This window comes from Sparus aurata, chromosome 11, assembly GCF_900880675.1.
Source record: "Sparus aurata chromosome 11, fSpaAur1.1, whole genome shotgun sequence".
Taxonomy (NCBI): Eukaryota; Metazoa; Chordata; class Actinopteri; order Spariformes; family Sparidae; genus Sparus; species Sparus aurata.
The window spans coordinates 35,035,549-35,061,879 of NC_044197.1; the positions used below are offsets into that span (position 1 = coordinate 35,035,549).

The 26,331-nt window shown below is 40.7% G+C and overlaps 1 long non-coding RNA gene across 1 annotated transcript; it reads right to left on the reverse strand.

Moving 5' to 3' along the window:
- Positions 1-6,887: 6,887 nt before the first annotated feature.
- Positions 6,888-7,819, reverse strand: LOC115591853 (uncharacterized). The gene is made up of 3 exons (XR_003986027.1): positions 7,533-7,819; positions 7,295-7,440; positions 6,888-7,133 (listed from the first exon to the last, which is right to left on the reverse strand). It is a non-coding gene; the product is annotated as an uncharacterized LOC115591853 (long non-coding RNA).
- Positions 7,820-26,331: the final 18,512 nt, after the last annotated feature.

Consider the following 26,331-nt stretch of genomic DNA (forward strand, 5'->3'; position numbering starts at 1 on the left):
AGATCAGACATCATCACATATCAGATCAATCATTAAACAGGAGATGACTGTGATCCCCTGGCCATTCCATCCATCTGATGTGAAAGATAGTGGTTATATCACCTTACCAGATCAACTAGAATGGCTTCTCATTGGACTGCTCACTGGAAATCCTGACACCAAAACTAAAACACAGAAAATCGCTGCTTTGGTTCAATCATTTAGTCAGGACATAATATACGCTGTCACAGGTGGTCAACATAAAACACCAAAGCACATTCTGCTCACGTATGCTGTAAAAACACTGACGGGTAATACTGAGCTCATACAAACCCTGAACAAGCTTGGGCATGGGGTGTCTTACTCCCAGCTTGAAGAGAACAACACTGCTCTGTGTCTCCAAAAACTAGCAACAGCCTCTAACCAAAGAGTTGTACTTCCAGCCTCCATCAACCCCATGTCTTCACTAATCTTGCATGGGATAATATTGATAGACTTGAGGAAACCCTCACTGAAAGGGTACATCACACTGAGTTAATGGCATAGTGGTACAGGCCAATGTTTATGGACCACATCTGCCAAGAACCGATCTTCCACACATTGAGAAACTGAAGCAGAGATCAGTCACCATTGAAGACCAAGGCATGGAAGTATATGTAGCAGGTGAGCAAGTTTGAAAATTAGCATGAAGCTATAATCATGTATCTATTTTCTATGTATCCAATTTAATTGTGATGTACATTCCACATAAAGCATTCATTCATTCATTCATTCATTCATTCATTCAGGTGCACGTGTGGGCCCACAACCTCTTCCAACCAGGGAACACTGTATCCAGGAAACCAAGGAGGCTGCTCTTCTTGCAAGAAAGAAGACAATAGTGTGGGCACTTGCAAGGCAAACAGATCCAGAGAATCAGACAATCCCCAGCTGGACTGGTTTTAATATCAGCACCAGGGACCAGGAACCAACCTCACAAGATATTGTTGAGTATCTGCCAACCATCAACTCACCAGCCACTGAGTTGAACACAGTGTTTGAAATCCTGAAACAATCAGTGCTAATCAGGAAGGAGCTGCACCTAGAGACAATAGTTGTAGTCATGGATCAGGTGCTCTATGCAAAAGCCACTGAGATAACCTGGAAACACAGAGAGTGGTTCTCCAACATTCTTCTCAGGATGGGGCCATTCCAGACCATATGTAATGCCTTAGCCATCATAGGAAAGCGGTTTAGGGATGCTGGTCTGAAGGACATATGCATAGAGGCTGGAGTTGTCGCAGAGGGGTCCATCAATGGAGTCCTTGATGGTAAACACTACAACCATGCAGTCAGGGTCCAGAAGTACATCTCAGAAGCACTGATGAGACTGGCATGGGAAGAGTTCACACCCTGGGTTGAGAAACATGCTCCAGGGAGGAGTGAGATGATCAAATCATTCTTGGAGGATGTGAAAGACATGACCAGTGAACTGAACCAAGAAAAGATGACTAATCTGCTGCAAAGTCCACTCTCAGCTGAGCTGATAACCCTGTGGACAGACTTTCTAGAACACCTCCGTCACAACAATGGAGAGCTCTCTGCATTCTGGATGTCAAACATTGACATGGTAGAGGATGTAGTACTTGGCCGTGAGGGGGACTGGGAGTTGCACCTCTACGCTATAAGAACCATGATCCCATGGTGCTTTGCCTACGATAAGATGAATTATGCCAGGTACATTTCTTATGCATTTCTGTATGTTTGCATATTCTGCATCGATTCAATTTGTAAAGATTGCTAGCCAAAATATTAATATCAATCTCTCTCTTATCTCTCAGGTACCTGTCCCCTTACTTTGCTCAGATGACCAACCTCCCAGAGAAGTATCCTTCTGTGTATGAGGCTTTCAAGACAGGCCAGTTCTCAGTGCAGCTGTCAAATAACAACACATTTGGGAGGATTCCTGTAGACCAGGCTATTGAAGTCACAGTGAATAAAGACACACAGACTCCTGGAGGCACATCACTGTTTAGCCTGAAAGCTGGAGCGGTCAGGCGTTACTACCTAACAGCTGAACACCGCAGTGCATTCCTAGGACAGTTAAGGGAGATGCTACAAGGCAACAAATCAAAGCTTTCTCATTCAGAGCTACAGTCACCAAGAATCCATAAAGATGAGGATGCAGTTTCAGCAGTGGTTAGCCTAATACAAGGATGGATAAACCCATTTGACGGTATATATCAATCAAAACATGCACAAACAGACAAAACACAGTTTATACCCAACAGCACTAGTCACATTAAATGCTGCCATAAAATGTTTAATACTGTAAACACAGACTGTGAGCACTCAATTTTGTTGTACATAGTACAGTGACAATAAAATATATTCTTATTTGCAGAGAAGCGGGGCCTCATTAGCATCTCTACGGCAAAAACAGCTCCCAAAGACATTGCCTCCGACGGGCCACCACTCCTAAATGAATGTAGAGGAAACACTGTATATATATATATATATATATATATATATTTTGATTGGTGTATATTATTGCCTATCGCAGATGGATCGGTACATTATCATTGTTATTACAGGCATACTACTGACAAGTACCACATCATGTGGAGCACCATAATGGAAAGGACAGGGTTGTTTTTACCTGTTCAAGGGCAAGTCAACCTGGACTGACCCTGGGACCCATAATTCTGTCTTCTTCAGGTCTCTCCAACATACATCAAATTCATGTTCCACCAGATTCATTTACTGCCCAGTGACCGGTCAGTGCTGTGGAATCACAGCACTGACCGGTCACTGGTCACTATGAGAATAGCATAGCAGAATAGTATAGCAGCATGTCAAGAACAAAGTTCGAGATGCCAGGGCCCCAACCAACGGACTGCAAACACAGCTCAGCTCGACAGGCTTTTTTGATGTTGCAGTGTGCGAGTCATGTACCTGAGGTCACTGAGTCTTCTGAGCTCAGGTCAGCAAGTAATGAACTGTGACTGTCTAAAGCCAGCAACGACCTTCAAAAGCCAACTTTGGGACTACATTGGGACTGCCTCTGGGAGAAACTAGTTACAAGCATCTCCTTACTGAAGCAGGCACCCACCCACCCACATGTCTACATTCTACTGTCTACAGCGTCCTTGCCAAACTCTGCAACCCACAAGGCTACATTGTGGCATACAACACAATTTGCAAGGTGCTCCACCAAGAAGACCTGTGGAGGGCAGCTGATTGTGTTTGTGTGTGTGTGTGTGACACAGAATTCATTATTCCAATAAACCAATGTTAAGAGAAATAAATTTAATAGTTTTTCCCCCAAAACATTTAATGATACCACAATGAGACAAAGCTCTAACTTCACAATCCATAAAACATTTGAATAAGCGAACAATATTTTTCACTGACGCATTTAAAACTAGAGTGCCAGCTTGCACAACCATAACATTATTGTAATTATGTATCTATATGTATATATTGTATAATGTAATATATCTTGACATATTATAGTTGCACTTTCAGATTTTAATACATTGGTGAATGACTGTGCTCTCTGAGTTCCCTTCTAAAATCATTCTGGCGACTCTGGAGCAGCACTGCTCAAAGCCACAGCAGAGCCAGTTCAAGTTCAGCTGAGCTCAATTCATTCTCAGTGCGGTTCAGTATGCCGAAAGAAATACGGCACTGAGAGCTCACAGATGTCCCTCTAACAGATATTTAAAGTGTAATTGAGTGTTTGGTGGATTCAGCACTGTAACTCAAGGGCACAGGTTAGGAAACCTTCAATATTATAGTGGTTAAAAGAGAGACGGGGGGTGGGGGGGTTAAAGAGTGCTTTTTCCAGGGTGGTCTTTTCCCCAACAGTCCAAACACAGAAGACAGAATTAGTAAAAGACATACCGACTGTAGCTGGGTGGCTCCAGAGCGCGCTCTCTCTCTCTCTCTCTCTCGCTCTCTCTCTCTCTCTCACGCACACACACACACACACACACACACACACCAGACCACTGCAGACACATGCGCATAAACATAGATACATTTACACCCCACACTGACAGACACACACACACAAACTCACAGATGTACGGTAATTGTATGTTTTTGGTTTTGTGCCGTGGAACATTTAGGCTGGCTGAGGGGCATAATAGTGGGTAGCAGGGCACTGCTGCCTGGTAAGTCACCAGACACTGGAAAATACTAGTTGGGTCCGTCTTTGTTTGTATAAGTTGGGGAAAAAAAGGAAAGCGTGGATGCTTGTGTGAGGCACCACATGATTGTGTCTGTGGCGTGAGGTGGTTGTATGTCTGTGTTTGTTTAATCTGCAGTGAAATAAGAAAAGGAAGGTAAGGGATTGTCATGATGTTTGGTGCCTCTGTGTCCTGGAGGCTCCATGTAGCTGTTTATCTGTATACACACTGAGTTATGTTTGTGGCACATGGTGTTTTTATTCTGGGATTTGTCATTGTAGGGCTCAAGGTGGCATGATGTCTGGAAAACTACTGCGATTTGACCAAACAGTGATACAGACTGCATTATTCTATTCCAAAGTGTGTTTAAGGCACTCAGTATTATAGACAGACCAATACTTAATTGTTGGGTGTGATGCCAATATTGATATTAGAGAGTAAAAATGTCCAATATTTCATAGATTTCCCACTCAAATACGTTTATCAGACAATATGAAAAGGATATGTGATGGAGGCAGGATATTTTACAGTTTAACAATAAACTTTACTGTTCAAAATGATGGCAGAGTACTCAATTAATAAACTTCCGTGGCAATGAAAAGGATAGGTTCACTCAAAAAGTAAAATTCAGTCATTATCTCGTGCCCCAACTAGACAAAGAGTCAGGTGAGGTTTCATAATGGCAAAACGGAGTTGCAGTATTCATAAACAAGTCCCCAGCTACTTCAGTTGTTTAGGAAAATGCTGCATCACTCTTTACCTGTGAAGCTCCAGAATGTATTATGTTATGTCAGCGTCAAAACTAAAATAATAATAAGGAAATAATGACTTTGAATTTTTTTATTGACTTTGGCTGAACTTATCCTTTTGGGAATTATAAATGATAAATTATAGTTTTTCTACATTGTAATTTCTAAACCAAATGCTTTCACATTGGTGCATATTGGAGAACATGCACATGATACAGTTCTGCTTATTACCTGCTATATCTCTGGGGCTGTATTCCTAAAGATTCTTAGTGCAAAGAGTTGCTCCGAGTGGCGAAATTCTACGAAAATTCTTAGAATCATGATGTTTTCTTAGAATTTCCCCTAAAAGTGAAGTGTAGATCCTAGTATATATACATATATATATATATATATATATATATATATATATATATATACAGTTCATATTTAGAGACAACAGAATGTGACAGCTTTGTCACAATAACAACTTCAAATTTGGATACTTTGTAATTACTTCACTTCAAACGGTCACACAGTGGCGCATCAAGAGTAGATGAAGAGCCTAAATGTTGTCTTACTGTAAATGATCATGTTCTGTTTTCCTTGTAATGTCACCATTAAATACATTTGAACTTTGTCTATCTGGTACATTATAGTAAGTCTTGCACAATAACAATACAATTACAACAGTTATTCATTATTATGATGACAGCTGTGCTTAGGTGCATCATGATTAAATCACAGCTGAGGGGAATTTGCTGACATTTAACAAATAAGCATAACTATAGACACATAAGATGATGCATTTTCTCATAGCAACATCACAATGAATTAAATACATTTCACTGAATGAATGAAATACAATAATCAGAACAAATGACTGAATCAGATGCCTTGTCCCGCTGCGCCATCTCATCACACGCAGAATAGCTCAGGATAATTCTTTGTATTGTTAATGTGACGGGAACAGAAAGGGTTCATTAATAAGAGTGGATAGTACAGATAACACTGGACACAGCAGTTAACCACTTCTCCATCATCACCACAAGCTGACAGAGGTGAGCAGTTTATTGACGACATCTTTCAGGGTTGTTGCGTTACATGAAGGATTTTATAGGTTTATTCATGGTAACTATCCCAAAGGTGCGGCCACACAGCTGCTACTTATCTGAAAGTATTTGATATTTGAGTAGAAAAGAGGCACAAGCCTTATGGATATGGAAATTCATCGAAACACTCGTCATATACGTCAGCGTAGATGAGAGCCAATTAGGGCAAAGTCCTGACGTCATGAAGGTGGGTCTGGGGTCGCGCAGTACCTGGAGAGCATCTGCGCGAATGCTCTGCAGCAGCCTCGCTCCCGCGATAACTTAAGGTCATGTGACATCAGATGCGGAGCAGAAACCACTCCCATCCAGGTCATCGTGGACACATTTTAACCAGCATGCATCATGATTTATGCAGCGCTGCGCAGCACTGCGTGATCTTGAACACGCCTATGTCACAACCTCATATTGTGACACAATTTGTTTCATTTCCGCTGGGTGCCCACACTTTACAAGTTCACAAAAGGGCATTTATGGACATCGCAGGATTCCCGGGTGTTGTGGGTGTAATCGATGGGACACATGTCCGAATAATTGCACCATCAGAAGATGAAGCAGTCTTCGTGAATAGAATGAGATTTCACAGCATCAATGTTCAACTTGTTTTCAATGCTGACTATAAGATTTTGGACATTGTTGCTAAACGGCCAGGCTCAACACATGATGCCAGAATGCTCTCTGAGAGTGGCCTCAGACAGCTGACATTATGTGCCAGCCGATTGCGACTTGTTAGGGGACAGTGGCTACCCATGCAAACCATGGCTCCTAACGCCTTACCTCCAGCAACGCCAAGGGTCGCAAATAAACTACAACAGGTAACCCAAACAATATAGAATTATGCATGGAAATAAAATGTAAACATCATGTTGGAGTATCCTAGTAGTTTAAATATTTCCCTCAAATAATGGACATTTTGTTTGGATTTATTTTTTAGGAGCTCAATTTTCAGTCGTTAGTACTCCTCCTGTAGGCATAGAACTTTTTTCTGCTGTCTGAAGACATCCATTGTCAACTCCAATCTTCTGTCCTGCAGGGATGGTGTTTGAGTAGCAGCAGCAGCAGCTGCGGGCAGGCTGAACTCTGATGATTCAGGCTGAGGGTCGTACACCTGCAATGTTGAGGGGCCCGGTTCCTCTGATGGCTCCATGCTACAGAAAGGGAATATACATTTATTTATTTATTTATTTAAATTGATTTAGTAGAATGAGCATGCACAAGAGATATGAGAAATGGCTTATGCAATGAATAAACACTGTTCTTGATATTTTGTTTACCTGCCTGTTGATATATGAAAACTCATTTGTCCTACCTTTGTTGCATGTCACTGGCCTGCAACAGCCTTCATTGAAGAGTCAGTGCCTTCCCTGAGACCGTTCATACTAACTTCTGACTGCCCCAGTATATCAAACATCGTTTCTGCAACCTGAGACAGCTGCCTAGCAGGTGGTCCACCCCCTCAAAAGAAATCCAGTAACCAACATGTACACAATGATTAGGCATTTAAATTAACTTTGCCAGCAGGTGTAAGTAAGTGGTATATCGCTCACCTGTGCGTGAAGATTCACATTTGTGTGCTGCAATCTCCTCTTTTGCTTTTGACTGCAAAACATAACCAACTTTTCTCGCAATCCTCACTTCTCCGCACAACCAGCGGAAAGGAGGCATTTATCTGTTGTGCTATAGTTTTCCATGCTTGCTTCTTGGCTTGTACTGTGACACTGGGGCCAAATTTACCTCTCAAAACACTTTTATGCTCATTGACCAGTTGAGCCAGAAGCAAACACTGTTCCTCTGTCCAGTTGGGTTTCCTTGTTCTTTTCTTCTCCATTGCTGTTCACTGGTTTGTGGTAGATTTGAAAGCCAACCAACACTACTTCTTATAGGCCGGTCAGCAATCACAGACATTGATGAAAGCTGAGCCATTTTACCCTCGTTAATACCAAATTGAGTTGAAATGTTGAAAGCTGAAAGTGAAAAAATTACCAGCATGGCAATTAATATAAGCAAATAAATATAACTACCACTATGTGAATACTGTCCAAGTGGGCCTAAGTTTTCACACATTTTGTAGGATAATTTTAAAGTATAGCTTACTATTCATTTAACAGATATTTTCTTTTATGTGAAATATTATTTACAATTACACAGTCTAAATAAGATTAGATTCTATGATTAAGTTTATCGATTTGAGGGTCCATCCTTTGCCCATTATCACCAAAAGTATATTTTTTATCTAGCTTTTAGGATCAACCAATCACAGCTTTTGAAATGATGACTCATACCTAGCAACGGGGTCAACCACACCTCCTCACTAAGATAGGAGTTTCTGTCCATTCCTTGCTCAGAGTTCTCTGAGAATGTTCTGGAATCACTCCTAAGCTAAGAATCCTTGCTAGGAATTTTTAGGTTAAGTTAGGAGCTCTCTGAGAAGATTCTCAGAATCTTTAGGAATACGGGCCCTGGTCTCTAATAAAAAGGATGGGTAAAGTTTCCTACAGATGCAGTGCCTGCCCAACTCATCTCTTTCCAGCTTTAACTCATAGCTGACATCTAATGCCACAACTATTAGTACCTGCTACTCTCATGTCATCTGACTGATATTTTTTATGTCTTGCTTATGTTTTTGAATACTCTTGACAGATTTTTTTTCCTCCTCTGTCTGCCTACTGGACTGGTTGGTGGTTTAATTCCCAATGACTGCTCCTTCAGTGTAACTGTGTGAATGGCTTGGAAAAAGAAATATTGTGCAAATTAAGCTTATTATCATTTTATTTTCACACTTAGTTTAGTAGTTTTCCTCATAAAATTAGGTGTTGGAATAAAAGGAGATTGCACAATGTTATGTTATTTGCCATTTTAATGAGGAGGAATTGGCTTTACCAAATGATATGCTTGAGTGAAAAATTCCAGCTTACATGTACCATAAACACTGCTGACTAACTCATTAGAAAATTAGGTACTAAAAATACCTCCGGTAGCTAGTCAAGGCTTGCAGAGAAACCGACATGAAGAGTGATGAGGCTCCAGTTCCAGTTTTTAAAGTGGTCGGTATTCCTCACACCGCTCCATTAGACTGCCCTTCTCCTTTCATGAAGGCTGTAGACGACCTATTTTATTGGTAGGGGGTAATTACTCGCACACACAGACTCTTCTGTGTTCACACACACACACACACACGCAAGTGCACACACACAACATTGTACATACAGCCGCGTAGTCTGCCTTGATACTGCTTGTAATTAGGTGGTATTCTCTACAGGGGTGGTAGCAACCAGCAGCCTTTGAACTACAGAGGATAAAAAGCCTCAGCCTTATATTAACCCACTCATCCCCAGCTCTGTTTGACGCTTTCACACACATCAAACAGTGTTCAGGACATTCTTTTATTTGCCTACCATATGCGTCATTATCATTATTATTGCTTTCTTCCTCCTCCTGTCTGCTATCTGTATCTGACACTGTCTGGATACAGGGATGACTCTGACAGATTTTATTTTTGTATTATTATTTTATTTAACAGGTATTATACTTAGCTGTATTTCAAGTTTTTAATATGTCACAGAATGCAATGCATGTGAAAATGAAATGGAAGAAAGGAGCTAAATCAGTAGCTAGAGAGCACATATCAGCCAGGAGACACCTTGAAAAACTTGCCTTTTGAATATATTTGTTGGCGGAGGGTCAGGGGTTGGGGTGAGGGGTACACTCTCATCCACCTGGGGCCAAATGTTTTGTTACCAGTACAACAAGGCATAATAATACACTACAATTAAAGAAGATGGACTTTATCTTAAGCAAAGCCGCACAGAGCGCAACACAAATGTCATTGCTAGTTTCTGACGATGCAGTGTTCATTTTTTTATGCCCCCCTTGTGTGAATAGCAACAAGTACACCTCTCCCATTTGAAGCACTTAAATGCACTAAAATTCCTACAGGAGATCATTTGCGTGATAGAGATCAAGTCAGATTTAAAAGACCATGGATCAATGCTATGCCCGCGGTGGTTGTGGTCTATGTTGATTAATAATAATAATAGGGATGCTGGAGGCCGACTATTAATGAACCCAGATCAGTGACAGTTGTCATCGCAGCTGCCTGAATGCCGTTGCGACGTGGAGGCGCTGTTGTACTCCGCACTTCTCTTGGTTGTTTTATGGTAATGGTGGGGCTAACACAATTCTTGATGGGGCAATAGCCCAACCAAGCCCTACCCTGGCGCCGCCTATGATGTTAATGGATTTATAACTCACAAAGGTTCAAGTCGCTCCACTGCCACGTCTCATCTACGTGCATGGTGGAGTTCTAGATGAGGCAACGGCTACTCTCTCTCTCTCTCTCTATGTCTCTCTCTCTCTCTCTCTCTCTTTCAGAGACAGAGCAGAGCTGCAGCGGAAAGAGAAGCGGCTTTATAGGCTCAACACACTCACACAACACCATATTACTTACGAAATAGTATTATATGTAAATACGTACGGTAGATAACCGTGACGTTTTTATACCGCCGTTTATTTCACATCCCTATGCACAACAGGAATTTATTTATTCGTAAATTTAAACAAAGAAAAAGGGCACTTTTTAACACGAGGCAAAAAGGGCAGGGGCTCAAGCACAACTTGGGCCTTATGTGTACACGTGCCTGGTTTGTGGACCCTTGGAGATGTTATCCCCAAGCTAGGGTATATTCTTTTTATTCTCATGTGCACCAATCTTACTCCTGCATTGATTATTTTTTTGTTGATGGTTCCTTGGTCCCCAAAGTGACATCCTCTGGATATCACTCAATAATTATTTCTGAACATGCTCCTCTTAGCCTTAGCCTTAATATTAGACTCTCAAGCCATCCTTGTTATTCCTCACCCTGGAGGTTTGATACTCTGCTACTGTCTGATGATGCATCCAATGCCGTTATTGAGCTATCAATTGATGAGTTTGTAAGTACTAACATAAACGATTCTGTGTCTTACTCACTATAATGGAAATCGCTTAAATCTTATCTGCATGGTTAGATTATTTCTTATTCAGCTCATCACAACAAAACCCATAAGGCCAAGGTAGGTGAACTCTTCAATAAAATTATGGATATTGACAGACAAAATACTATTAACTCATCCCTGAGTTTAGTGAAACAGCGTCATGACCTACAGGTTGAATGGGACCTACTTACAACAACTGATGCAGAGCGACTTCTAGTACGTCCACGTGCTACTTATTATGAGCATGGCGATAAACCGATTAGACTCCTAGCTCATCAACTTAAACGTAAAACTACCTCTCCATTAATTACACAAATTGAATATTCCTCTGACAGCCTTGTCTCAGATCCCACATCTATCTATGACATTTTTAAGAATTTCTATTCCTTCCTTTATGAATCCGAATAATCATCAGACATGACAGAAATGACTTTTTTTTTCTCCATAATCTTGACATCAAAGTTGATCCCCCTACTGCTAATGAGCTTAATTCGCCTTTGACTTTGGAGGAAATTAAGTTATCTATCAAAGCCATGCAAAACAATAAAACACACGGCCTAGACTAGTTCCCTGTCCATTTTTTTAGAAAATGTATAAATGAACTGGCCCCTCCTCCACTCTATTTATAATGAGGCCCTAGAACAGCGGTCCTCAATAGGCGGCCCCCGGGCCGCATCCGGCCTCCTGTTTGTGGCCCCCGAACTGTTATTCCTTCACCATGTGTTTTGGTTGGGTCAGCACGTGTACACCGGGACTCGTCTCCATGCCAACGATACACAGACGGGTGGGTCACTCACTGCTGCGAGAGCAACTTTTAAGTTTCACTTTCGTTTTCGGAACAGTTCGCGTATTAACATTTTGCCGGTGGTAAGAGATTGAATATGGCGTGTTCCAAAGAAAACTGCTACAATAAAGCTGACAGTGAAAATCGGCAACTCAGAGGACATTGAATTTGAAATTTGCTTTCATTCTCCCTCCAACCAGGACAAGGTCAATGAATCTGACAGCGAAGCGTTAGCAAATACCTGCCCTTACAAAGATTAACTTTTCAGCTAGTTTCTTCTAACGATGTCATGGACGGGGAGTTTCTCCCGGCAAACACCCTTTCACTCACGGTGCCAAAATTTTTATCATCCTTGTTAAAACTCAACACTATTTAATCACAGAACAAATGACATGGATTAACCCACAACCATCTTACATATCATCTTATTCACAAACACATTCACGAACCATAATTACATTAACACCAACAGAATACCCAAGAGTCATTGCGCCACAGTCCACAAGGGGCGTTATAATATGCCAGGAGAAGCTGTGATGAAGATTTCCAATTTGAAACGGCATTATGAGATGAAGCATAGGAACTTTGAAGAGACATTTCCTCAAATTCAGAGATAAGCACAACACAAATAAATGCACTGAAATCGTCATATCAAGCTGCAAGCAGGATTCTTGTCACATCTATGTCACAATGAAATAAAATAATGCATGACTGAAGTGATGGACACAATGTTTGAAGGCAAACAAAAAGAGGAAATATTCAACTATGTATTTTAATTTATGTTAAAATGGGAATTACATTTTATTTTAGTTTGTATTTTGTTGTTTAGAATGAAAAGGACATTTTGTTTTGAATATTACAGTATTATTGCATGTGGCCTGACCGACCTCAATACATGGACCTTTGAGTCACTGAAAAAAATCTTTGTGGCCCTTTAAGATTTGTATTTGAGTACCCCTGCCCTAGAACAATACCTCCCACCTTAACCAAGGCCTCTATATCCCTTCTCTTAAAAAAGGGCAAAGACCCTTGTACTTCTTATAGGCCTCTGTCGCTTTTAAATTTTGATGTTAAGATGTTGGCATTAGCAGCTTGTCTTGAAAAGGTTCTTCCTATAATCTTATCAGAGGAACAGAATGGCTTCATCAAAGGGCGTCAGATGTTTTTCGATGTCCGAACCCTTTTGAATGTAATTTTCTCTGGACATTCCTCTTGTAGGAGATACACTACTATAATAATTGTAATTAATCACTGGTGATCATTAACACAGTCCTAAATGGGGCGCCACCTCTGTTGTTTTATCTATTTGATAAAGGAAAATTATTCAAATCCAATCAAATCCAACTGGACTATGTTTCTACTTTCAAATTAGACATTGTGCTTCTTCTCTTTTTCCATGTTATCCTTCCCTACCTATTGATCAACCATGGGATGACCTCCTGACCTTGAAAACCCTCCAGAAATCGCCAATATCGAAAATTTATGACAAGCTCATGGCTCTTGACACTCATTAAGTTGTCTAAACCAAAAACACTTGGGAGCGTGAGCTTAATACAAATCTGACAGATCAGTTTTGGAATAAGGCTGTACATTGTATATGCTCAACTACTCCTTGTGCCAGGCTTCAGTTTATAAAGTTTATAGTATTGCACAGAGTCCATTTCAGCAAATCTAAACTATCCGAAATATATTATAATGTTCCAGACCAGTGTGACAGTTGCCATGCCTCAGCCTGTAATTTAAGTCATATGTTCTTCTTTTGTCCCAAAGCCAAATCTTAGCAGATAAACAGTGGCATCTGTTATAAAGACGTTTTCAACAACAAAAAATCTGTCGACAGTTACAGTAATCAGCTGCTTATTGTATGCACTATATCAGCACTTTGGCTACCTCTTCCTGTGAAATTTTACTGTAGGTTACATATGTTCTTTTCTACATAGGATTGAGGCTGGAGAACAGCAAGGAGGAAGGGGGCACATATTCACACAACAACAAGAGAGAGAGATAATAAACATGGTTTTGGCCAATAATGCCATCAGGCTCAGAGAAATTCAAGCCAACATTATTGGTGACCATGCCATTTTCAATTGTCCATGAGGTCTCTCTGTCAACACTGGCACGCATCCTGAAAAGAAATCAGGTCCAAATGAAAAAACTGTATCAAGTGCCTTTTGAGCGGAATTCAGAGAGGGTCAAACGGTTGCGGCATGAATATGTGGAGGTATGTGTTGTTGACTTTACTGTAGCACTGTGATGCTGCATACTGCAATTTTTAACCTGTACTGGATACAGTATTTTATGTTTGTTGTTGTTTGCTGGGATAACAGTGTTATGCACACTACTGCAGACATGTTTTGTTGTGATTCTCCATGTTGACTGATTTGGGTGTATGGAGATAAATAAATTATATTTTCCTCAGTCTGCAGCATTGGTCTTGTCAAGTGTTTTGTGAACTTATTGTATATTTTCTCTGTGTATTTCACGTACAGTTACCCTTATCACTGAGAAGTAGAATAGCTAAAAATGTTTAAGGTTAGCAACAGCAGTGGGTAACTGGTTCAGACAGAATTAAGTAATATACAGCGTGTGTGTTTCATATGGTGACAAAATATGTTTTTTATAAATTGGTGTATAGTTTGAGTGTTTAGAGTGTTTCATTTTGCAAAGGGTCTGAGGTGTTCTGCTAATTGGGTGTTTGGTGTGCTAATTGTGTGTAGTGTTTTGAGAAAACAGGCCCTGTTTTCAAAATCGTGCTTAAGCAAGCGAAAAAAACTGTAATATCATTTATGGACAGCTCGGTAAGCAAATCGAGCGCACCTTCTCTAGAAACTGCAGTAGCCTACGTAATGTCCTTAAGGTGAGTGTCACATCTTATTCTGTTCTCGTCAATATCGCATTTAGGCAGTGCCTTTCACTCATCATCTCCTTTGAAAGTAGCATCATGTCTGTCAGACTCTCAGATGAGAGAATACAGAGGGCCGCAGAGTTTAATGATGCCACCGAGCGCAGCCATGCAGTTACAGTAGTGCTCAGTGTATGTATCAGGTTGCCAAGTGAACCTATAATCTATCAGTGATCAGAATCTAGTTTGTATTGGTTTGCAGGTTGTTGTTGCTCTGGACATTTTTCCTTAAATACAATCACAGAAGATTAAAAGTTCACTATATTATTGGCCTAATTAAATAACTGCCTAAATGCGGGATAACAAGATATTGACGAGAACAGAATAAGAAAAGTATTTTGTGGCTATGAATTAGTATTTTGTGTGCATGTTATAGCTGTATTGTGGCCACAGCTTAATTTCTTTTTTGACCATGTCATGTCTGGGGCTCCATATTTTCCAGCACCTCACAGCTGTGGTATATTACATATTTATATACATTTACTGAAAATGATTATTTCACTTCCTCATCATATTAAATCAGATGTTATTGTGCTGTCAGCTACAACTAAAATTATGTTTTGTTCCAGAAATCTACAGAGGGGAAACAAACTAAAAGAAAACACAACAAACTTTTATGTTTAAACTAGAGTTGTCAAAGTTAACGCTGTATATTTTTTTAACGCGCGATTAAAGCTCGGTATTTAAAAAACAAAGAAGTGTGTATTGTTTCATTTACAGCCGTCGGTGGCACCTGTAGTCTTGATCCAGGGGGTGGCAGGAGAATAAGCAAGGGAATCAGAAGAAGAAGAAGCAGGGTTGGCGTTCGGGAAAAACACGGTGGACTGAAAAGCGAAAGTGAAAGTAAATGGAGAAAGGACTTATGAACGGCAAATTCATTTTCAAAACACGTACTGTCCACATGAAATGAGTTACCATTGAAGTACGTCGAGTCTCAAATATCATTTGCAAGCCAAACACATGGCAGATGCAGAGAGCCCACCGCCCCCCCTCGCCAAAAGCAGACATCACCATGTTTTGATCCCATTTAGGGTGAGGGAATATTTTTTGAGCCTTTTATTTTCCTGCATGATTTAAAGTGTTGAATAAACATTTTCATAAAGCAAGCATATTTGCCCTATCTTATGTTGTTAAAAGTATTAAGAACATGAACAAAATACATTAAGGTACATTTAGAACAGAAAGAAATGTGCCAAAAAATTGCCATTAATTTGCGATTAATCGCAAGTTAACTATGGACAAAATGCAATTAATCGCAATTAAAAAAATGTATCGTTTGACAGCCCTAATTTAAAGTAATGTGATAACAATTTCAAGCAGTTTCAAGAACTTTATCCAAAATCCAAGCACTTTTCAAGCCTTAAAAACATTACATTAAAATTCAAGTTTTTTCAAGGATTTCCAGTACCCATACGAACCCTGTAAAATATACAGATTACCAACTTCTCAATTACACAAAGTAATAAATAAAGATAGAATCAGATTACTCTATTAATCCCCGGGGGGGGGGGGGGGGGGGGGGGGTAGAAATACAGTGTGAGTGTAAACAAGAGCTAAGATAAAGATATAAATAAAACAGCAAAATAGACAATAAAATCAATTGAAATAAAATATACAATAAAATAATACAATAATAAAGTAGACAATCTGGAAATATATACAATATACAGTGAAATAGTTAGCATTATATATGAAATTAGAATGAGTAATTATAGTTTGTTTTGTGTCCTGGTTCTCCTCAGATCCACCACCAGCTCTTTGGTCTTTGTTGTGTTGAGCTGCAGGTGGTTCAGCTCACACCATGTGAAAGTTGTCCACTACAGCCCTGTACTCAGCCTCCTCACCCTGCTGATACATCCAACAACAGCAGAGTCATCAGAAAACTTCTGAAGATGGCAAAACTCTGTCTGGTAGCTGAAGTCCGTGGTGTAAAAGGTGAAGAGTAAAGGAGAGAGGACAGGCCCTTGTGGGGCCCCGGTGTTGCTAACCACTGCATCTAACACACAGTGCCACAAGTGCACGTACTGTGGTCGGCCAGTGAGGTAGTCCACAATTTCGGGACACAAGGGGGGATCCACCTGCATCGGCGTCAGCTTGTCACCCAGTAGAGCGCCTGATGGTGTTGAAAGCACTGGAAAAGTCAAAGAACGTGACCCTCACAGGGCTCCCCGGCTTGTCCAGGTGGGCGTAGATACGGTTTAGCAGGTGATGGCATCCTCTACTCCAACCCGGCTGGTAGACATGATACATAATAATAATTGATTAAAAAAGACCTACTCACCATTGGCTGGTCTCAGCTCTGTATCACTTTTATGAACCGCTTAGGAGTCAACAACAGTGAGCCGTCTATCTTGGATACTGAGACTGGGACTTTATTATTGAGACCATACTGCAGTTGGATCTACAGACCTATCTGTAGGGCTGACAGCTCACTGGAGTGAAGATGTTCTACATATCAGGACACATAATCACAACAGAGAGAAGAAACATTGTGATGGTGTCAGTGGGACATCATCTGGGTCGGTACTCAGGGTGTTTGGGGGTCGTGTCTCTGTCCACCACATCGTCCATCAACTGGGTCTGCAGTTCTGAGTCGATCGACGGCTGCCATGTCATTAAGAATGTTTTAAGAAAGAGGCAAGAATTATAATTTCATACTCTAATTATAATAATAATAATAATAATAATAATAATAGATTACAACTAATAAAACTATCTACCAAACATTTTAACTACAATGCCATTAAAATCTAAATTAAAACCATTTGCAATCAGCAGTTTACATGTCAGCATTAAAGGAGAACTTCGGTCGATTTCAACATGCAGCTTTATCGCTCAAGCTACCCTTGACTAGCCAGTATCGAAAACGCGAACACTTTTGGTCCACCTCTTACAGAGCTCCTTGAATGGAGAGTTAGCATTGACAGCTAACAGCATGGGGTCAGAACTTTACACTGTGTTTTAAGCGTCTTAACATGCTCCAAATCTCACCCCAAAAGGTATGCAACATCAGCAGACACCTTACAACACAGCACTGCAGCGTTTATGACTCACAATGAATAATAAAGTGGTTAAAACTGTGTGTTTGTGCAAGCAGCTACATACCGTTTGTTGACATCCATGTCGTAGACCAAACTAGTTGATCCGTCGAGCGTGCGCTTACTCCCTCACTGGCAGCGATGGAAACTTGAATTTTGCAGACAGAAACGTATTCCAGCATTTTCGTTTTTCTGTTCATAACATACATGTTCATGTTACAGCCTGCCATGATCCATTAGCCTTACAATAGCCTGTTATGAGTCTATTCGCTCTGCACAGAGAGCTAGCTTGTTTGCTCATGCTAATGGTTCTTGCAGAGAGCAGAGCAGAGAGTCCGTATTGATCGAAGCAGCGCTAGTTACTGAAAATGGTATGAGTTTGTGCAATGCCCAATTGTGGCAATAGAATGAAGAAATATAAGAATATAAGCTTCCACCGTTTGCCTCTGTACGACCCCGAAACATCACCGTTGTGGCTGGTCTTCCTTCAAATAGACGTGCAAACTCCGTTTGAACTCTGTGCGGATGACACACTGTGCGCTATCCTGGGACACATTAGGCTATATGATGTCCCACTCCTCACAGCATAGGCTTTCCTCTTCTGTATCCAGAAGAGGAAAGCCCTAAAAAAAGAAAATACTGAACCTACTGAATTCCTTTTAAAAAAAATCTGTCTTTTTTTACAGTGTACAAGATGTAGGTGAGAACATTTTGGATGAGTTATTAACAATAGACTTGTACTATAATATTACTCCTCACTCACAAAGCCCTACACAACCATGCACCCCCGTACCTCGCCGATCTGCTCCACTGCCACAACTCGTCCCATACCCACCGTTCCTCTGACGCAAACTTCCTCATGCCACCTCATAGAACCAAGCACCTAACGTGGGGCGACAGAGCCTTCTTAATAGCTGTCCCCTCCCTCTGGAACTCCCTCCCCAAACACATCAGAGACTGTACAGACCTCAATACCTTCATAACACTCACCAAAACTCAAATGTTTAAACTTGCTTTTAATGTATAACTTACGTTGAACTTGTCTCTTTATTCTTAGTGTGTTGTTTTTATTCTCCTGCTTTCTAACCTGTGCAGTGTCTTTGTGTACCCTGAAAAGCGCTGTATAAAATAAATGTCTTCTTCTTCTTCTTCTTCTTCTTACTATTATTATAACTTAAGCTCACTCAGGTCAGTCAATCATCTACTGCACCGCTCTATGACCAAACCAAACAGAATCTTCCTTGCTGTCTCTGTTACCTCTGATGAGTGTAGACTGCTGACGAGACACTTGGACATCATTTCTGGTCATGCCCCCGGCTCATGACATTTGTCAGGTGTACAGTGTTATATACAACAGACAGCTAATCCCTGACAGTGATGCTTGGTTGCTCCAACTACTTTGTGGTAGGGCTGGGCGATAAAACGATCTTGATCATTTTCATGATACAAATTTTCACGATTACGATGATAAATGTATGACATTTATTTTCGATAGTTATTTTTGAGTTTGTTTTCCTGTACCTAGAAAACACTACACCAACAGCCAGTTGCACAGCAGAGAAATAAATGCATGTGGTTGATGCATGTTTCTGGTCCCTCCCACTCACAACAACTCTCAGTGACCACCTGTGTGTCGAGCCGACACAATAAAATGAGCAGACTGACTAGCAAAATCAAGTGCGAGGTAACTGAGAAAGATGAAGTAAATTGAACCAAATGTGTCGGCCACCACTAACCTCTTCCATCATCTCAACAGGTACCGTCCCAAACAGAACTCCGAAAGCATGAGCTTCTACTAGTCACATTTCACTTCGACAACCAACAACAGCCGCTGCTTTTTCAGCCATTACCCCACATGAGAAGAAACCAAAGCGATACAAAGACATAACAAGCACAGTTATGTACTGTTCAACTACAGATATGATGCCTATAAGCACAGTTTAAAAACAGCTAATGACTCTCAGGGATTCTATGTACACTCTGCCAAACATCAGTCCCTCAGCTGTAAGGAGAGTGGAGGGTAAAGGTGGAGCAGCAGCTCAGAGATGATATGTGGTCTGGTAGCACGTCCAGACCACATCAGGTCTTACAGAACAGGAGGCTAATAAAGCTGAACTGAACAACTACCTGCGAGTTCAACAATGTGCAATATTCACAGGATACAATAGCATAATCATCCTCAACATTTAACTTTTTTGTATTATTTTCTTCAATCAATGTTCAGTTCAGTATACTACCTCTAAAATGTTTGAGACATGTTTGAAACAAGCTATGTTGGACATATTTATAATTTTATTTATTCAGTGTTTATCATAAAGCCATTTGGTTGGTTGGTTCTGTTGAATGTTTGTCATCTATTCATTCTGACAATAAATAATTCGATTTTATAAACCATAATTAACCTTCTGGTTTGTTTTGGGTTCTATCCTAAGGGGAATATTCTTAAAACTGTAAATTTAACATTAATGTTATTGTTAGATATATATTATAATAATTATCGAGCAATATAAAAAAGCATATCATGATAACAGTTTTGGCCATATCGCCCAGCCCTACTCTGTGGTTCTTCCTCCTCCTAATGTTTTGGCATCTGGACCTTGATTCTAGGTCCTCCAGCTTTGCTTTTATATATTTGTTGTCTATCTGGAGGGACCTGCATGGTGACTGCACTTCATCGATGTGACTGATGTGATTGTTGTGATTGTTGTTGTCAGTTTCAAGTGACGGAGGTGCACTGGTTTCCAGTATCATCTGATGGGAGTTTTTGGGTATGGGTTGACAAGTTAGCACATTTATTGTTGAGAGTTTGTGTGGTTTAGCTGGTGCTGCAGGGTTCACCTCGCTCGCCTAGCTTTTTTTCGTTCAATCTCTGATGTTGCTGTCGTTTTCTCAAATTTTTTTGTTGTGGGTCATTGAGCCATAATGTTTTGGTTAGAAAGTTAAAAAAAAAAGGGTCTTACTTTGATAATTCGCAGAGCTAATGAACAGTGCGACTACTACATTGACTGTTCAGACATGCCCCTTCGTACCTGACTGTTTCTTCTGATTTCTTTTTAGGGATGTCAGCATGTTCCCAGATCTCAGCTCTTGAATTGGTGAGCACAGAAAGTGAAGTGAATTTGTAATGAACTGGAATTAGTCTTCAAATTCAGAATCAAAGCTTTGCGTGCAGTTAGAATAAAATAAGTTTTGACCATGAGACTCAAGCACTAAATGAAACTGTGTGTAGTTACTATGCCGTGTGGTAACGGAAAATGAAAACAGTGTACTGAAAGAGATTCCAACGATCATTCAGATAGAAGAGAAGATTACATTATGTGTGGAATTGTGCAAATACATTGTCAAATGATGAAGACAGAACTCAAACAAAATGTATCCATAAGTCTGTTCTTGCTCACATGATTAATCATCAGTCACACTTTTGCACAGAGCTGCAGTCAATAGTAATTTTTTAAAACAGGTGATTAGTTGGTACATCAGACAAGGTTGACAGGGGGAATGAAGAACAATCAAAAGGACAAATCTATCTATCATCATCAGAGTTGTTGGTAGCATTGTACATGGCTGTGATTTGTTTCATAACTAATTCTTTGGATTTTTTTTACATTTTTGCAACTGTTTTTAGGTGACAAGGCTAAATTTGGGTAACTGCAGAGAGGATCAAACGTTGAAGAAATATATTTTTTTGTGATATATATTTTATATTTCTAATGCACTCTCACATTAGGGACCCCTTCTTTATTTCTGTAGATTGTGTTCGAGGCCTGATCATCCCAGATTATTTTGACTGCATGTAGTAAACATAGAAGAGATACCATAAGGCTTGGGCACTTAGCTATTCATAGAAAGTCAGGCATTGAACTACACTTCTTTTGACAGAAACCACCTTGGACTACAATCCTCACTGGGATGAGGTGCTTTCCAGACTGAGGCTGTCAGATTTAGTAGCAGAATTTTGTTTCGATACTAAGTGAATTGTTGTCTCTGTAATAGTCTCCTTTTTTCCTCATCTTTACAGATGAAAACCAGGCTGACAGCACTGAAACCAACTGTTATGCATATGTGCTGTTTTCGTTCATATGCAGAGAGGTGAATAACAAACATCAGAGGTGTTTTCCTCTACAAAGAGTGAGTAAAACCACATCCTCCATCCTGCACTCAATTGTGTGTGCAAGCCTTGCCTACCAGCAAGAGGGTGCTCGGTGTGTATCTGTATGTGGGTGTATGTGTGTGTGTAATCTTTTTTTCTATATGTTTTGTGTTAAAGCTCAGACCAACCAAACCTCTCACCAGTAAAACCCAGAAAACCTCAGGCTGTCAACAAATGAACTGCTGTGAAATCGCAGCACAACGCCCGACTACAGCTGTGAGTGGGGCAACGTCCAGCATGTGGCTTTTACATGCCCTTACCCACATGCTGCATCTCACTACTTCCCTTTATCATGCGATGGTGTAGTGCTAAACTTTGGTACTAACTCAGGTATTTTCAGAAAGACTTATTTCTATTTCAATCTTTCTCTTTCTTCCTCAGTCCATCTATATGTTCAGTGACCTTGTGAAACCTATGTATGGTACTAGAGATCATATACTTACAGTATATATTTACTTATTATTATTTGTGTGCCTGGCTTTATTTTCATATTCAACCTTTTCGAAATGTTCATTCCAAACAGTGTAACATTGAATATTATATTAATGTATATATGTTTTAAGGGCTGGTTCAAGGCTTGAGAGAAACAAAGACCACAGTTTGAAAGTCACCTCCTTTTTGGTGATTTGTGTAAACTACAAATTGTGTTAAGTGAGCAGTTACAGATTCCTGGAAGAGCCACACAATAATTAGAATTTTAGAATTTTGGGGCCATAGTTGTGGTATTTTCTGTGACATTTCATGTATCACATTCAAGCCCATGTATTTTTGTTTTTAAGGATTTTGTTTCATATACATTGAGTTTATGAGTCTTGTTATCAGATTCCTTTCTTACATTTGGCCTCAAATATTCTATTGTGTACAGTATTTTTATAGACTGGGTGGGCTCCTGAGCAACTGTTCTTTTGGAGTAGTTTGTTTTGTAAATGCTCTTGTGGCAGTATGTCTTTAATATGTTGTCCACTGTGACCTGATTAAATTGCTTTTCGTATTGGTCTCTGGCAGTCAAACTAGTGTCCCCTTTGGTTGAAGTATGTTTACGGTTACAGATGTAAAACCCCTCAGTTAAAATGAGGCTCCCATGGGGGTCATGCCAGCGCTGAGGACTAAGGCAGCACACAAACACATCATCAGTGTTAAATACAGTATAACCTACAGTCTAAAAGTATAAATATGGTAAAAAAAAAAACAAAAAACAAAAGATACAGACTTTTGGAAAGAAACAAAAAATTGAACTTACTACAACCATAAAAAGGCAGATCATAAAGGGCAATAACAAAATAAAGAAATATGTCATGGAGTATTAGAGACAGGACAGACCAATAGACATGATCTCACTTTATGCCCATACTCAATAGAGTGATATGGAACGCACCACTCAACATATTGTACATTAAAAATACTATGAGTGTTACGTAGGACATCATTCAACAGACAACCAAGTATACTTAGTGATCTGCTAGTATGGGGTCTTCGGGTTGGATTTGGCTTGTATTCATTTTCAGCACAGTAGGTGAGGATGGTCAGTCAAAATACCTCAGACCGTGAGAGAAAGTACCGGACCGGGCCCAACTCAGATCCAAGGGTCTCAGTTAATATAATGCCATGAGGACCTTACATTTACTACTTTAATTGAATATTGTTTTTTAGAGTAGCATGAGACCTAGTGAAATAACAGGGCTACATGGATAAGAAAAGGAAAATCATCCTTTAAAGTCCGTGTAAACCAAAATCAGCCATTTTCTTCTAAACACATTAAACAGGTCATAAATGTGTTTACTTAAAACATGTAAAAGCCATTCGGCTATGTAGAATTTAATTTTGGAGGTAGGCTCACAAACAGTTTTTCAACATTTCTGTGTTCAGGATTTAATGGGCGGGTCAGATGATTTGCATAAACCCCGCCCTGCTGCGGAAGTGGTATAAATACGTTCAGCGTGTCAGCTTCAGCGGTTCTCCCACTCGCTCTCCAGTCTCGGATAGCATTGCTTACAATAGTTTGCAGCTAGCTAACCAGCCAACCAGTCAGCTAACCAGTCATGTCTCCTCCACATCCTCTGCATCTTTCCTGGATGCCACAGTGTGCAGGGTGACGGCGCTGTTAGCTTATTTAAGTTTCCTTCGGATGACAACGTAAGGAAACGGGGGAGTCCGTTGACGCTGGTCAACTCCGTCCCCGGCTTGCATCCTCTCCTCCTGCCGACGAGGAGATGTGGCCGCTGCTGACCGCCGCTGACACACTCCGTCCCGCTGACGGCGGGTCCCACCGGCATAATGTGGCCGCCGCCGCCACCACCGCAGCTGCAGCCGACCCTCTCCGTCCCGCTGACGGCGGGTCCCACCGGCGGTATGTAGCGGTAGTATCAGGGTCGCATTATTGGTGAGCCGTCACAGTGTGAACGGATAATCCGGAGGCGCGGAGCGAGGGCGTGTTGGTCTGACAGTCTGATAACTGTACAGGTCCTTCACTCAACTAAATACAGAGAAATGTCCCACAAAGCAACGTTACATGACCGAACAAAAGTAACGTAGTAACTGTAACTGTCTTTAGCAACTCATATGAGGAAAACAAATACCACAGCTGTACGTGGAGAAGCGTCTGTCCTCCTGTCCGTCCCCTCCCTGTCCTCCCGACTCTTCCTCACATTTCTGCTCACAAAACAGCGTCTGTCACACTTGTCACAAGACTTTAACTCAGCGAGTGTTTGACGAAAATAAATCACCGCGACTGCCAGCCCTCCTGACCGAGACTTCAGGAAACTGTCCCCCAGAAAACAGCCTCCGTCCCCGCGAGTGACAGAGTCAGACAGCGTCCTGTTTACTGATGGTGATTATGTATAATTATGTAATTTAGCGGCAAAAACTTCACCCCGTCACTCTCCAGGATGTTTAGTGGGTCAGGATCTCAATCACTACACGTTATAACAGCATCTATATGATTATAAACTGTCCGCGGGTTTAGATAGACAAGGGGAACACCTGGGGAACACCTGGGGTCACCGACGTCATTAACATGACGTGTAGCCCCCGCCGCATGGGCGTGGTTCCAGCGCCTCTAACTGACACGCCCCCAGCGTTTCACAGCAGAAAGAAGTGCTTGTTTTTCCATGATTTTGAGACCTAATTTTATATACTTAACAATTTTTTTAATCTTTCAAATTTGGCTCAGTGGTCAATGATACATGTTTCTTTGGTGTGACAAACTCATAACACAATTTTTTTGCCGCTTTACACGGACTTTAAATCATTATCATTTTGCAGGTGTTGACCTATACTAGGACTAGCTAAAAGGCCCCGCCTTGCATACTTAGAACCAGCCACTGGGGTAAACTAAACCCATTTCTTGGAAAAAAAGTTGAACTTTGAACTAATGGCCAAGACACTGAGCTGCAGAATCATGGAATGATTGGGGACGGTCCAGTGTTTCTACATCTCAAATACTCTTGTTCTTAGGCTCTGATTCTGTATAGCAGTATAATTATGCCACATATGTCCCTGCACATGTGAACCTAGAGAATTTTGCACACACACAACATCTGGAAATGCACCTTGTGCAATGCCAGGAAAAAGTTGTGGACTGAGTAACAGCTGTAGGGAGGGTTATATAACAGAATCCATAAGAACTCGAGTGGTGGTACAAACTCATACTGAGTGAGGGACATGACAGAGAGAGGGGGAATTATTTGGTCATGGATTTCAATGGGTGGTGAGAAGGGGTAAAATAGGCATGAAAAAAAATGCAAAAACAATATTCAGTATGTTCTCAAGGTCCACTTACTATCTATGTACAGCACTGCAACCCTGTCTTGTGGTCTCGTTGACAAATTGAGTTGACCTAAGTATTGCACATCAGTCGTGCATGCCCTCCTTGATCTTTCTCGAGTCATCCACTGACTAATGCATAACAACCTTCAGTGATGCAAGTTCACACTTCAAGAGAGCTAGCTCAAAGTTCACTTCCCACAGATTAAAACTAGTTCACATTCATAGATCACAATTTTGAAGTTTACAGAGGCCCAACAATGAACTACATCACATTAACGTCTGCCATGATCTTCTATACCACCATGGTGTCGAGAGCTTTCAGCCGATCTGCCCCCAGCCTCTGGAACTCTCTCCTACAAGACATTCGCACTTCTGACACTGTCTCCACTTTTAAATCTCGCCTGAAAACACACTTATTCCGCATGGCTTACTCTGTATCAGTCTAATATCAGTCTCATATAACCACACTCCTGCCTATTCTCTATTCCACTCTATTACACTAGTCTCACCCCGGAAGCTCAACCCTGCCTAACCCGGCTCGTTTGACTTCCTGTAAGGTGAGAGCACTCTTGCCTATTCTTTCTCTATTCTTTATTCCACTCTATTGTACTATTCTTACCTCCCTGAATAGTGAGGACTGTGGAGTCTGCATCCTTTTACTTATCTATTTTTATATTTGCACTAAATTGTCCCGTTTTTTTGTTGTACTGTTGTTGTTATGTGCGATGTCCTT